Below are 12,383 nucleotides of genomic sequence, written 5' to 3'. Positions count from 1 at the left end.
ATGAGTTATTAACATAGTCAACAAGGTCTGTTCTTGGTTCTACTTTATGCTAAACACATGTTTTTGAGCAAGTGCATTTGTATCTGAGTCTCATCTTCCTCATTTACACAATGAGAGATTTGAAATAGAAGGTATCTATGCTTCTTATCTAAAGTCATCTTTGATTCCAGTTTGTTCTTTGTTTTGAGTAACAGTTAAATCATTGCATAGCTCTACACCTCAGTTTTCTTATTCTTAAAACTAAAATAATATTTTCTCTTCTGCTGACCACACTGGGATCAAATGAGATATCAGACATAAAAATGCTTTGAGTAAAGCACTAAACATATTATGATTCTATTATTTCATATAGTAGGTGAATGTATATCTGAGGATATTTATATATTCATATGCACACATTTTATTTTATTAAAGTATCTGTGTTTCACAACACTTTCTTTGAAGTTGAGCAATTTCTAATAGCAGCTTTCTTTATATGGGTTTATCACTTTATCTCATTTAGAATTAATAACAGCCATGGCTACTAAGTGAAGAAATCTGGCCTTTTATTTAGGACACAGTTATCTGGCCAGCACCCAACCAGTCGTCTATAATACTGTTTAGTTAATTAAAAGCTTGGAGCTACCTATTGAAGCTGGATGACTAATTAGACGTGACAATATAAATCCTACAAAAGCTTAGAGTGCCATTCTAAACTATTTTTTTGGAGAATCAAAAGAACATTGACACTAGTAGCATCCTAGAACTGAAATGGAATCTCTGCTTCTCGGCTTTTCCTAAACCATTCATGATTGTTATTTCTCACTTGGTCAGAAATTTTAGAGAGGTTATTTCATAACCCATGACACCTACATTCATCATTTAAAAGATTCTGTGAGAAAAAATACATTTGTTCTGCTTTTTAGACATGTTTTCTGTTTCCATGAGCAACCTTAAAATAGGAAAGAACATTAGAAGATAGACACTCATTGGTATTATAATAGTTGTAACACTAATAGCTCTGGAATTCAGTTTAGCCATATCCTCCATTAACTTTTTTGAGATTTTCTACCTTTTGCTATAAACAGCTCTGTTTTACATGGTGCCCTTTTGCCACATCTTGATTGTCCAAAGATTCTCATTCAAATTTGGATTCCACTCTTCTGGACAGTTTTAATTAATTTTGAGTTCTTTGTTGTCCAAAGGAAACATGTTCTCTATCTTACGATTTTCCTCTTAATTTAAAATGGGGTTTTCAGTAAATCAGATAAACTGATTGATTATCACAAGCTGTGTAGTATGTTATTTCCTCATAGATCACCTATAAGTGGTGACAAACTGGCTCAGAGTCAAGTATCTGTGTGTCATTTAAAATCTAGAACCTCAGCTCTGCTATTTTTTTCATGCAGGCCGTGGGGAAAACTGGCTCTTACCAGCACAGATATGTATGGTAATTACACCAGTAAGCCAATTTAATCATTAAAATATGAAGAGTAAATTTCTAGTAATAAGAATATAACACATCTGTACAAGACAGTATTTTTTTTAAAGTTAAAATCCTCCTAAATTTACATTTAATGAAAAATGAGAATGCATTATCATTTAGCAGAAATCTGAGGCTCAGACACGTTAAGTAATTTATCCAAGATCTTTGCTATAAAGTGGCTAGGATCTTAACTATGATGTAGATCTCTGTGGTTATAAAACTCATGCTCTTAACCCCTATACTTATATCTGCTACCCTTTTAGTGAAGTCATATATGCTAAAGCTAAAAGGCAGAAAAGTTCATATAATAAAAAGCCTTGAGTATGGTCACCAGAAGTGGGGATGGGCTTGGGGGAAGGAGAAATTGGAGGTAGGCGTACAAACATCTAGTTACAATAAACATAAGTACTAGGGATGTAATGAACAGCATGCTGACTATAGTTAACACTGGTATATAATGTATATTAACATTAAGAGAGTAAATCCTGAGTTCTCATCACAAGAAAAAAATTTTCTCTTTTTTGCTTTCTCTTTTTATTGTATCTATTAAAAATTGCTTTATATGAAAACTACATATACAAATATTGTTAATAGGGATGGAGAACCGAAAGGACAGGAAGAGATATTCGTAAATGCAACATTCTTTGCAAATTAGCTGCAGCCATTATATTAATAAGTGAGCAGTATAGCTTTAGGGGATTCTATTTTGAACAACTTAGAATAACTGGGCAAGTTTCCATGATAGTTTAATCATTTTTTGTGATGTGCTTGTAAAATAAAGTCCAGAACTGAAAAAAAAAAAAAAAAAAAAAAAAAAATCAAAACAAGCCTTATTTTTCCCCAAGAAAATGTTTTGTTTTGTTTTGTTTCTTGTAAAGAAGCACTGTAATTACAACATACAGATGAACAGAGGTTAATTTAGAGGTTTTCTGAATCTCAGAAGGCAATCTTACAGGAACAGAAACTGTTACTAAACGAAACCTTTGCTGATAGCTTTCGCAGCAACACATAGCAAATGAAGTACCAACATTCACATGAAAAGCATACCAAAATTTCAACGTTCCAAGGAATTTACAATCCAGTCTAAAATTGTGCTTCACACCAAATGTTATGTCATGTAAGGCAATTGTTAGGCAAAACACAATATTTTTCATTCAATAACAATAGCTACACTTCACTGAATGTGTAACTATACACTTTTATCATCTCATTAAATCCTTACAATACTACTGTAAGGTATGTACTACATTAACTTTTTACAGATAATAAAATTTAGAGAAACGTGAAGTGAATTCTCCAAAATGAGGAAAAATCCCACAAGATTTGAACCCAGATATCTGTCCCAAAGCCCACTGCCACTTTGGGCTGCCTTTCTCTCCAAATGTCAGTTATTATTTTAGAGTCACCAACAGAAAGTCAAAGAGTAATCTTTGTGTCAACATTTCTCACGTGCTTGATGTAATTTAGAACCAGGAGTCTAGATGTCTATAAAGACAGTTTGCTGGGGCAAATGGTTGCCCCAGAGCAAGCTGTAGTGGGGTCACCAGAGTCGTGTTGCGTAGAATGACTGGATAGCTGTGCTCTCCAAACCCTGGAACCACGGAGAGTATGATCACAACAGTGGGAAAATCAATGTGTACAGCAGAGACGTGGATTTTTAAAAATTGCCCAGGCCAAGAAAGCACAATTTTAAAGTATATCTGAGTTTAAAGCACTAAAAATGGCACAGATTACATGATAACATACTGTAGAATAAGTTTTTGGTCAGAATTAGATTCTTCAGTCACACTTTACATGAGAAGAGCTCTTTTGTCAGCAGTATTTGCTGAATATCTACTAATTGCCAGTCACTGTACTTACAGGTAAAATATAACCTAATTCTTAAAAGATAAGGGAGAAAGAATCCTGTTAGTTTATTTAGAGCTTGTAAAAACTACCTGCGAGTTATAATTGCTGGATCTGCACTGGTTCACCACGCCTGGACCACGGGCTTCTTAAAGCAGGGTGAGCAGGTCTGCTCCCTGGGACTCCAGTGCCCACTCAACACCCTGCCCACAGGAGGTCTTAGGAGACACATGCCTGGTGAATGATGAGGATGCCCACACCCCTCCAGAGAGAGGAGGGTGCTGCAACCTCTGAAAGCATTTAATGTGACTCAAAAACTTTTCTCTGTCTCTCTGGACCAAAAGGAGGACTATGCTTCCTCCATTGCCTGAGATACACGGAGCTAGTGGCCAATACTGGTCAGTGGAGGTGAGCATAGATGACAGGCATAATGCAAGCCAGGCTATTTAGAGGACAACCCCAGACTCCCTAATGTTTATTCTACTGCTAGGTTGGTCCTGGAGGAATCCTGTTTTAATAAGAGAGGGAAAAAGGAAAGACCAAAGCACATTCTTCTCATGGCATGAAGGACAGTTACTCAGCAGTCAACTGATTTACAGAGAAAACTGCATGAGCAAGAAATAAAAATTTATTTTGTTTATCCCGCAAATAAAAAAAAATTAAATGAGGTAATAAGTGGGTATCAGTACAAGAGGGAAATAAGTAACTTCAGATTTTTTTCCCATATATGAAACCCACCTGCATATATATACACATATAAATGTATATATACACACACACACACACATATACATAAAGGTTTATTTGAGGAAAAATCATTCAAAAGTGTTATTGCTGGAATGAATAAACACAGTGTGGTATAAACATACAATGGAGCAACATTCAGCCTTAAAAAGGAAAGAAATTCTGATACATGCTACAGTATGGATGAACCTTGAAGGGTGATGTTGTGATTTGTAGTTAGAAATATCTATTTGGTTCTCATGCTATCCCTGGCACAGATCCTAAAATCCTTAGAAGCTCTAAGATAAGAGCAATAAGATGTCTTTTCTTACATGCATAAAAAGCCCCTTTCAACCACACCTGAGTTTTTGTGAATGACTCTGCTTGTTGGGGAAACCAAACACTCAGTGCTTAAAGGAGTGGAACTTTCAGCCCCACCCCACCCACCCCCACCTCCAGCGAGGAGACGGGCTGGAAACAGAGTTCAATCACCAATGGCCAATGCTTTAAACAACCTTGCCTAAGTCTGCTTTTATGAAGCTTCAATTTAAAAACAAACAAATAAACACACAAAAAGCAACCAATAGGATGGGGTTCAAAGAGCTTCCGGGTTGGTGACTATGTGGAGGTGCGGGGAGGGTGACTCCCCTGGAGAGGGCTTGGAAGCTAATGCCCCTCCTCCGTACCTAGCTCTATGCATCTCTTCCATCTGGCTGTTCCTGAGTTGAATCCTTTTATACTAAACTAGTAATCTAGTAAGTGAACTGTTTTCCTGAGTTCTGTGAGCCACTCTAGAAAACTAACAAACCCAAGGAGGCAGTCATGGGAACCCCGATTTATAACTAGTCTGTAAGAAGCACAGGTAACCACCTCGACTTACAATTGGCTTCTGGAGTTGGCAAGGAGGGGCAGTCTTGTGGGACTGAGCCCTTAACCTATGAGTTCTGACACTCCAAGTAGTTAGTGTCAGAAGGGACTTAAATTGTAGGACACAGCTTTGTCTGGATAGTCAGAGAATTTGGTCAGTATGGGGAAAAACCCACATATTTGGTGTCCAGAAGTATTGAGTCACCAAAAGACAAGCATTCAGACCATAGCAGTCTGAATCCAGTTATATGATATCCCTAGAGTAGTCAAATTTATGGAGACACAAAGTAGAATGATGCTTGCCACGGCAATGGGGGGAGCGGGGAGTTTTTTAATGGATACAGAGTTTCAGTTGGGAAAGATGAAAAAGTCCTGGAGATGGATGGTGGTGTTGGTTGTACAAAAATGTGAGTATAATTAATGCCACAGAACAGTACATTTTAAAGATGGTTAAAATGGTTCACTTTATGTTATGTATATTTTGCCATGTAGGGGAGGGGAAAATTCCTTTTTCTTTCACCCTTCCAGGCTTTCTGGCTGGGGCCTTGGAAATTCAACTGATATAAGACAGATAAACAAGAGAAATAGTTTATTACCATGCAGTATGCACACATATGGCAAAGGTCTTTTGTCATTTATAGACAGTTATTGTTGTACTCGGATATTTTTTCAAAAATGCTTCATCTTCAAGAAGATTCATAGGAGGACTTCTGACAAGTACAGGTTTCTGATAAGTTTCAGTTCATACGGAACTGAGTAAGAAATTATAGAATCCTAAAGGAAAACATGATGGCTTCATAAAACTGTTAATAAAAAGGAATAGTTAGTGAGTGAACTGGTAAATACAGTTATAATTTTTATGGTTTTTGTGTAAAACATTACTGGTTTTTGTTTGTGTTTTCCAGATATAAGAAAACCCTTCCCCACAAGCTGATAATGACACAGCAATTTGGTAAGTTATACTTTTGTGAGTAGAATTAAAACATTTGTCTTTTCTTTTTACCTGATCCCTCCGAAAACTGGAAACTCTTAGGTTCCCAGCAGCTGTATCAGATAAAAAAGGAAGGCCACCTCCTAACAGATGGAACTCTTCCACCTCTGGTTGAATGACAATTATATTCTCTGAACTCAGCTTCTCATCTGTAAAATGGGTCCTAAAAAGTAGTATCTATTTCATGGAGTTATTGTGTATGTGAAAGTGCTTATTGCAGTTCCTGGCACAGAGGAGATATTCAATAAGTGGAAGCTATTACAGCAAGATATTTTCCCAGAATACTACATTGATTGTCTCTTGCTATGGTCTGAATGTTTGTGTAAAAGGAATGAAAATGGAATTCTTGAGGTTATAGTTTGAAGGGCGCTGGTACTGGCATAAAGAGTGTAGTTTGCACGAAAACTTAGTCAACAAAGATTTCCTCCACAGAAGAGAGATTAAAACGCAAGTCAGAAGAGAGCAAAGGTTTGAGAATGAGAGGCAGAGAGTTGGAGACCCCTGTTCCCAGTGGTCACCATCCTCAACTCCCAGGCAAGGACAAGGTGGGCGGGATAAAGGATAAGAACCCCCTTCAAGTATGGCTCGTGCCCTACCTCCGGATATAAGCCAAGCGAGTTAGCAGCTTCATAGAGGAGACTCCCATGCTGCCAGACTGTGTTACGAGTAAAGTAGAAAAGCCCTGATTTCCCACCTGGGGTCTGGAAAATTCAGAAGCTGGGGGGCAACAGGCTTACAGGGACCTGTGAGCCAGGAGAAGAGAATGCCATAGAAGATTTAGCATGTACCATACAGCTGGGAAATAGATGAGGACCCAAGTACATCCTTCCTTTAAAATCCACAGCAGAGTTGATTTTAAAAACAAAATAAATTTAAAAAATGTCTGCCCAGGAAAGTGAAAACCAGACTTTGCTAAAGTTTAAGAGACAACACTATAAAGATAAATAAGAGCTGTTCTTAAATCTAGATCATCTGCTTTATAATCAGATTACATCTATAATCCCTAGTCTTCATCCTCCACATTACAAGTTGTGCAGGAGAAGGAAATCTCACATCCTGGGACAGGCGGGAGCCCCTGGGACCAGCTGCCAAGTGAGGGTCCTAGGCTTCATGCAGGAAAGAATTCAAGAGTCAGCTGAAGTAGAGTGAAAATGGATTTTTTCAGGGAGATACACACCACATAGATGGAATGTGGACCTTCTCAGAAGGCTAGAGGTCCCCAGGGTATGGGGTTGTTAGTTTTTATGGGCTGGGTAATTTCATATGATAACGAGTGAGGGGAATATCTTGCTATTCTGGGGAAGGGACAGGAATTTTCAGGAACTGAACCACTGCACACTTTTTTTGGCCTCTTATGATCAGCCCTGTAACTATCACGGTGCCTGCCATGGCACGAAGGGAGTAACTTTTATTATTATAATGAAGATGTCGTGAGTTAGAGGTCAGTGACCAAGACCATGATCATCACCACCTTGATTTCAGCTGGTTTGAGCCAGTTTTTGTGGGATCCTGGTTTTCTCAGAGGCCCCTCCTCATTCTTTTAACAAGTGTCCCCTGCCCCCTTCCTCCCTGTCTCACAAGCAGAGACACCCTGTTTCCATAGTGACGAGGCCTTCTCAGCCAGTATCCCAGGAGCCCCGCCCTGGTTCTCCCTGCCCCCGGATGTCTAGGCCCTGCCCTTTCCTATTTAACACCCAGCTGTCTCCCTCCAGTGAAGGGCACCAAGGACTCCCACTCACTTCAGGAGCAACATTAAGCCCCTACCGAGAGGGAGTTACCTTATGGGTAAAAAAACAACAAAAAATAAAAATGATTATTCCAATACCTTTGCTTTCTGGACCTTCAGGCATAAGGAAGAAATTGGTCCCTTTCTCTTCATCAGGATTATCTTCACAGGTAACAAAGCAAACAGTCATTAAAGGTAAGCTGGTGCCCTTAATATTCCTAGAGGCCAGGCTGTGATGGAACTGTCACCCACAAAGCCCATCAGAATTCCCTGGGAGTAAAAGCAGAATCTGGGTCATAAAATGAAGTCTATCCTTTTGTCTGTCCCTTGTGCTTAGTCGAGTTTCACTTGCTCACTGGGCGCCTCCTGCAGGGGCCTCGCACTCGGCCCTTCAGACAAGAGTCCCTGGTGGGAAATGGCTGTGCCAACACCTCAGCTCAGCGGGCCGTGTGCAGAGACGCTGCGCCAGGCACTGTGACCTGGAGCCTCAGCAGCACAGCTGAGCCCGCCCTGCAAGAACCCCGCCCCCTCCCCGCTGACAGGAACCACATACAGCAGCCCTGCCATTGGCTGTTTGGGGAGAGCATGTGCTCTAGAGCATGTTCTATTGCCACGAGACACACCTGGCAGAAGGAACTGTGCTAGGAACTGACTTAGGAGGGTCGATAACAGAACAGGAAGAAATCAAACCCTCTTCTGCCCAGTAATCCAATAATGGTGTGTGACATCTCCTAGAGACCTAGATAAGGGAGAAGCACTGGACTAGCTAAGAAAATTATTGGTTTCTTAAAACGAGTTTAGTCTGCATCGTTCCCTTGAAAAGTGACATCTATCCTTGGAAACTCATGCCTCCCCTCCTGATAGAAACTAGGTGACGTTTATAGACCTTCTTGTTCTATTAGATTAAAGCCTTAAAGAATCGGACACTCAGGAACCTCTCAGAGGTGGGATTCTGGAAGGAAATCCAGTGTCCGGGAGACCCAGGCTCACACTAGCCCCAGGAGCCAACAGCATCAGTATGTTTTCTCCTTCAGATGCCCCCACCCTACTGACCTGAGCCCCAGGAAATGCCCCTGTCACTCTCAACTGAGTTATTTAGACTTGAGACTTGCTGACTGGCCAGGGCAAAGGAGCCTGACTCAGGTGATGAGACCTTCATGGGGATGAGGTTTTCCTATGAGGATGGGTCTCCTGCAGGAGGCGGGTAGAGATTCACGTGAAGAGACTGGAAGGAGGGCCCTCAATAAAAACCTGTGGCGGGACTTCCCTGATTGTCCAGTGGTAAAGAATCTGCCTTCCAATGCAAGGTATATGGGTTTGATCCCTGGTCTGGGAACTAAGATCCCACCTGCCACAGGGCAACTAAGCCCCCAAGCCTCAACTAGAGAGAAGCCCACGCACCAGAGTGAAAGATCCACCACGCTGCAACGAAGTTCCTGCGTGCCGCCACTAAGACCCAAGGCAGCCAAAAAATAAATAAAAAACAACCCCCCCAAAAAAAAGCTTTAAAAAGAACAACAAAAAAACCAAAAAAAAAACCCAAAACAGGGGCAAGAGGAATGAGGCTGGCCCTGGGGAGTTCCCACATACAGATCTTTTTGCGAAAGGTCCAATTCTTTAAGTGATTTCCCTTTTAGAATCTAGGAAGACAAATTGTCAAAAACTTTAGGCATTTCCCTTCTGCACTGAAATAAATACCCTTTTGAATTTATTCCAGCCCTTGAGTTACCTACATTAGAATATCCCTGCCCAGTGCAGGGCTGCAGCTCTAGGGAGGCTGATGGGACAGGATGGTGAGATGGGAAAGGGGAACAGTCTCCCCACCTCCACTCACTGACCTACTGGGGAGAGAGCGTCATCCTGTCACGTGGACCCTGACTCAGAACCTCAGGTCCTGAGCAACAGTCCTGTGAAGGGTGATGGAGCCAGGAGGTGAGGGGACAATTTCGCAGTGTCAGGGAGCTCTCCTTAGTGCACAGCTCAAGATGCCAGCGAGAATGAGTCTGTGTCTGTCACTACATAAACCACCCGAGACACAGTGGCTTAACACAGTGGTCACTTATTCATTACTTAGTACAGCTGTGAGGGCTGATTAGGTAGGGTTGTTGCTGGCCTCCCTGGGCTCACTCACAGGCCTGCCAACAGCTGGGGGCCCAGCTGGCACTGGGAGTCCAAGATTGGCCTCACTTCCATTGTGGGCCTGAGCTGGGATGGCTGGAAGAGCTGGGATGGCCTGGTTTCTCTCCCCATGTGGCCTTTCCTCTCAGGCTGCTTACAGCTTGGTGGTCAGGGAGGGAGTCTCTGATGGAGTAACCTCTGAGCTGAGGTCTCCTAAAGGATTAGATGGCAGCAGTGAGCAGGCAAAAGGGGGAGAGGCTGGTAAGAGTGAGGGAGATGATTTATAAGAGGGAATAACTTGTGCCAAGACCATGTGAGGGAGGAGGAAGCATGACACTTTCTAGAAAAAAAGGAGCAATGTTAGTCTGGTTACTTCTGCACAGAATACAAGAAAAGACAGAGGGTGGGTGTCAGGTCATGTAGGTTCAGGGACCTAAGAATTTTTTGTTGTTTTTAATCTTAATACTAAGAATAATGGGAAACCACTGAAAGGTTTTAAGCTATAGGGTGACATGATCTGATTTACTCTTCAAAGAAAGGACATGGTTATATACTCAAGGTATTGCAGGGGCCTGGAAGCAGGCTTTCTCAACCTCAGTGCTCCTGACATTTTGGACTAGATAATTCTCTGTTGGCGAGGAGACCTGTACATTGCAGGATGTGTAGCACCGTCCCCAACCTCTACTCACTAGATCCCAGTAGTCACCACCCTCCTTAGTTGTGACGACCAAAGATGTATCCAGACATTGCCAGATGTCCTCTGGGGGAGCTGATTCCTGGTTGAGAACCACTGGGCTGGAGTGAATGCATGACTGTCTTCCAGGAGAGAAATACTCATCACCTGGGCTTGAGTGGTGGAGGTGGAGCTGAGATGAGTAGATTGATTCTAGAGACCAGGAGAGGAACTCAACAATACTTGGGTGGACAAACTCATCACGATGGTCCAGTCCTCAATCCCTTCTCTACTTCTTTCTTGCAACATTCTACCTGCTCTGAAAAAAGAATCTCGTCTTGTTTGTGTTGGGGATACTCATAGGCAGGTGGCAAAAGGATAACATGTGGCATATGAAGTTCATATTCACTCCTTTGCAGTTTGTGGATGCAACAGTCATGTAGGGTCAAAGTCTGATCAAGGAACTGATTGCTCATGTAGGGTCAAAGTCTGGTCAAGAAATTGATGGAAGATCAGCAAGGCAGGGTGTTTCCAGGCTTATTTTGAATGAGGGGAGTCTAGGGATTTGGAGAGCAAATCCTGAGATGTGAGGGCAGTGGAGAGAGGGCTCTGGGATGAACTTGCATGTGTCACTGGCAGCAACCCTTAGCAGTGAGGCTGCAGGTGTCCCACGTCCCAGCCATCAGCCCACCTGTCTGCAGGGGCTAGTGTGTTCTTTTTTATTACAATAGTGCCTTCCTCCCCTTGGTTTTTTACACAAAAATGATTCTCTATTCCTTGCCTGCCTATAAGGAAGTATTGCGAGGAATGATGAGTTCCCAACCCTAAAACCTTTGGAATTCATCTGATAACAGGCCCTGCCTTTATTTATTATTTCTTATTTGTTCATATCCTATCGTGGAAGTATGTGTTTAAACTTTTTATTATGGAAATTTTCAAACATATCCAAAAGTAGAATAGCACAGTGAACGTCCACAAAACAAGCTTCCACAATTATTAGCATGTTGTCCTTCTTGTTTCATTAAACTCTCCATTTTTGCTGGGTTGCCTCCAGCATCAACACAACTCCCAGATATGTATAATTTCACCCATAGATCCTCCAGCACACATCTCTAAGAGGTAAAGACTTGAGAAAGAGAACCATAGTACCATTATCACATTTAATGATCACCTTAATGTTATCTTAATGAGAGTGAGTATATATATATATGTGTGTGTATATATATATATATATATATATATATATATATATATATATATGTCAAGGGTATCTTGGGAAACTTTGTCAGATGCCTGCTAAAATCTTAATACAGGATCTCACTACAGTTTTCTTCTGATCCATCAGTCTTTATAAGCACATGCATTTAATTCAGCATTACATTCCTTTGTTTATTGAACCCAGAGGCCATTCCAGTGATCACTGCTTCCTTTTCTAAATAGCCACCAGCACTTGGAATTTACATGATGGCAGTTTCTAGAATGATTCATTTCTTCCCTTTGAAAACTGGATAAATGGCTTCAGTCTTATCTTGCTACCACTGTCACTATTATGCAATAACCTAATCAGGTAGTTTTCTACCCAACACCTGAAGTCAGAAATTTAAAATGATTTTGCGGAGCGGTAGGAACATACCTGGAGTGGTGGGAGGGGCTGCCACATGGAGGTCACAGGCCCACAAAGGTAACTCTTCCTCCCTGTCACAGTTGTAGGGGACCTGGTTCTGGTGAAAATGCTATGATGTTTGTTTTTGCTGCGTGTTATGTGCCCCACATCTTAGTTTAAAAGCTGAGAGAAGAAACCAGTCAATACCTCAGACCCTCATGCCTTTTCCATCCTCACCCCTCCCCTCCTTGCCCTTCTGAGTAAAGCCCCTCAAACATCAAGGGATAAGCTTTTAAACAACAGAGAAGTTGGCCCAAGAAAGATTTCAGCTCTGAGCTAGAACTATGGGGAGACCTGAGTGGATGTGAGGGA

The sequence above is a fragment of the Hippopotamus amphibius genome, chromosome 14, assembly GCF_030028045.1.
Source record: "Hippopotamus amphibius kiboko isolate mHipAmp2 chromosome 14, mHipAmp2.hap2, whole genome shotgun sequence".
Taxonomy (NCBI): Eukaryota; Metazoa; Chordata; class Mammalia; order Artiodactyla; family Hippopotamidae; genus Hippopotamus; species Hippopotamus amphibius.
This window is presented reverse-complemented; position numbering follows the sequence as displayed.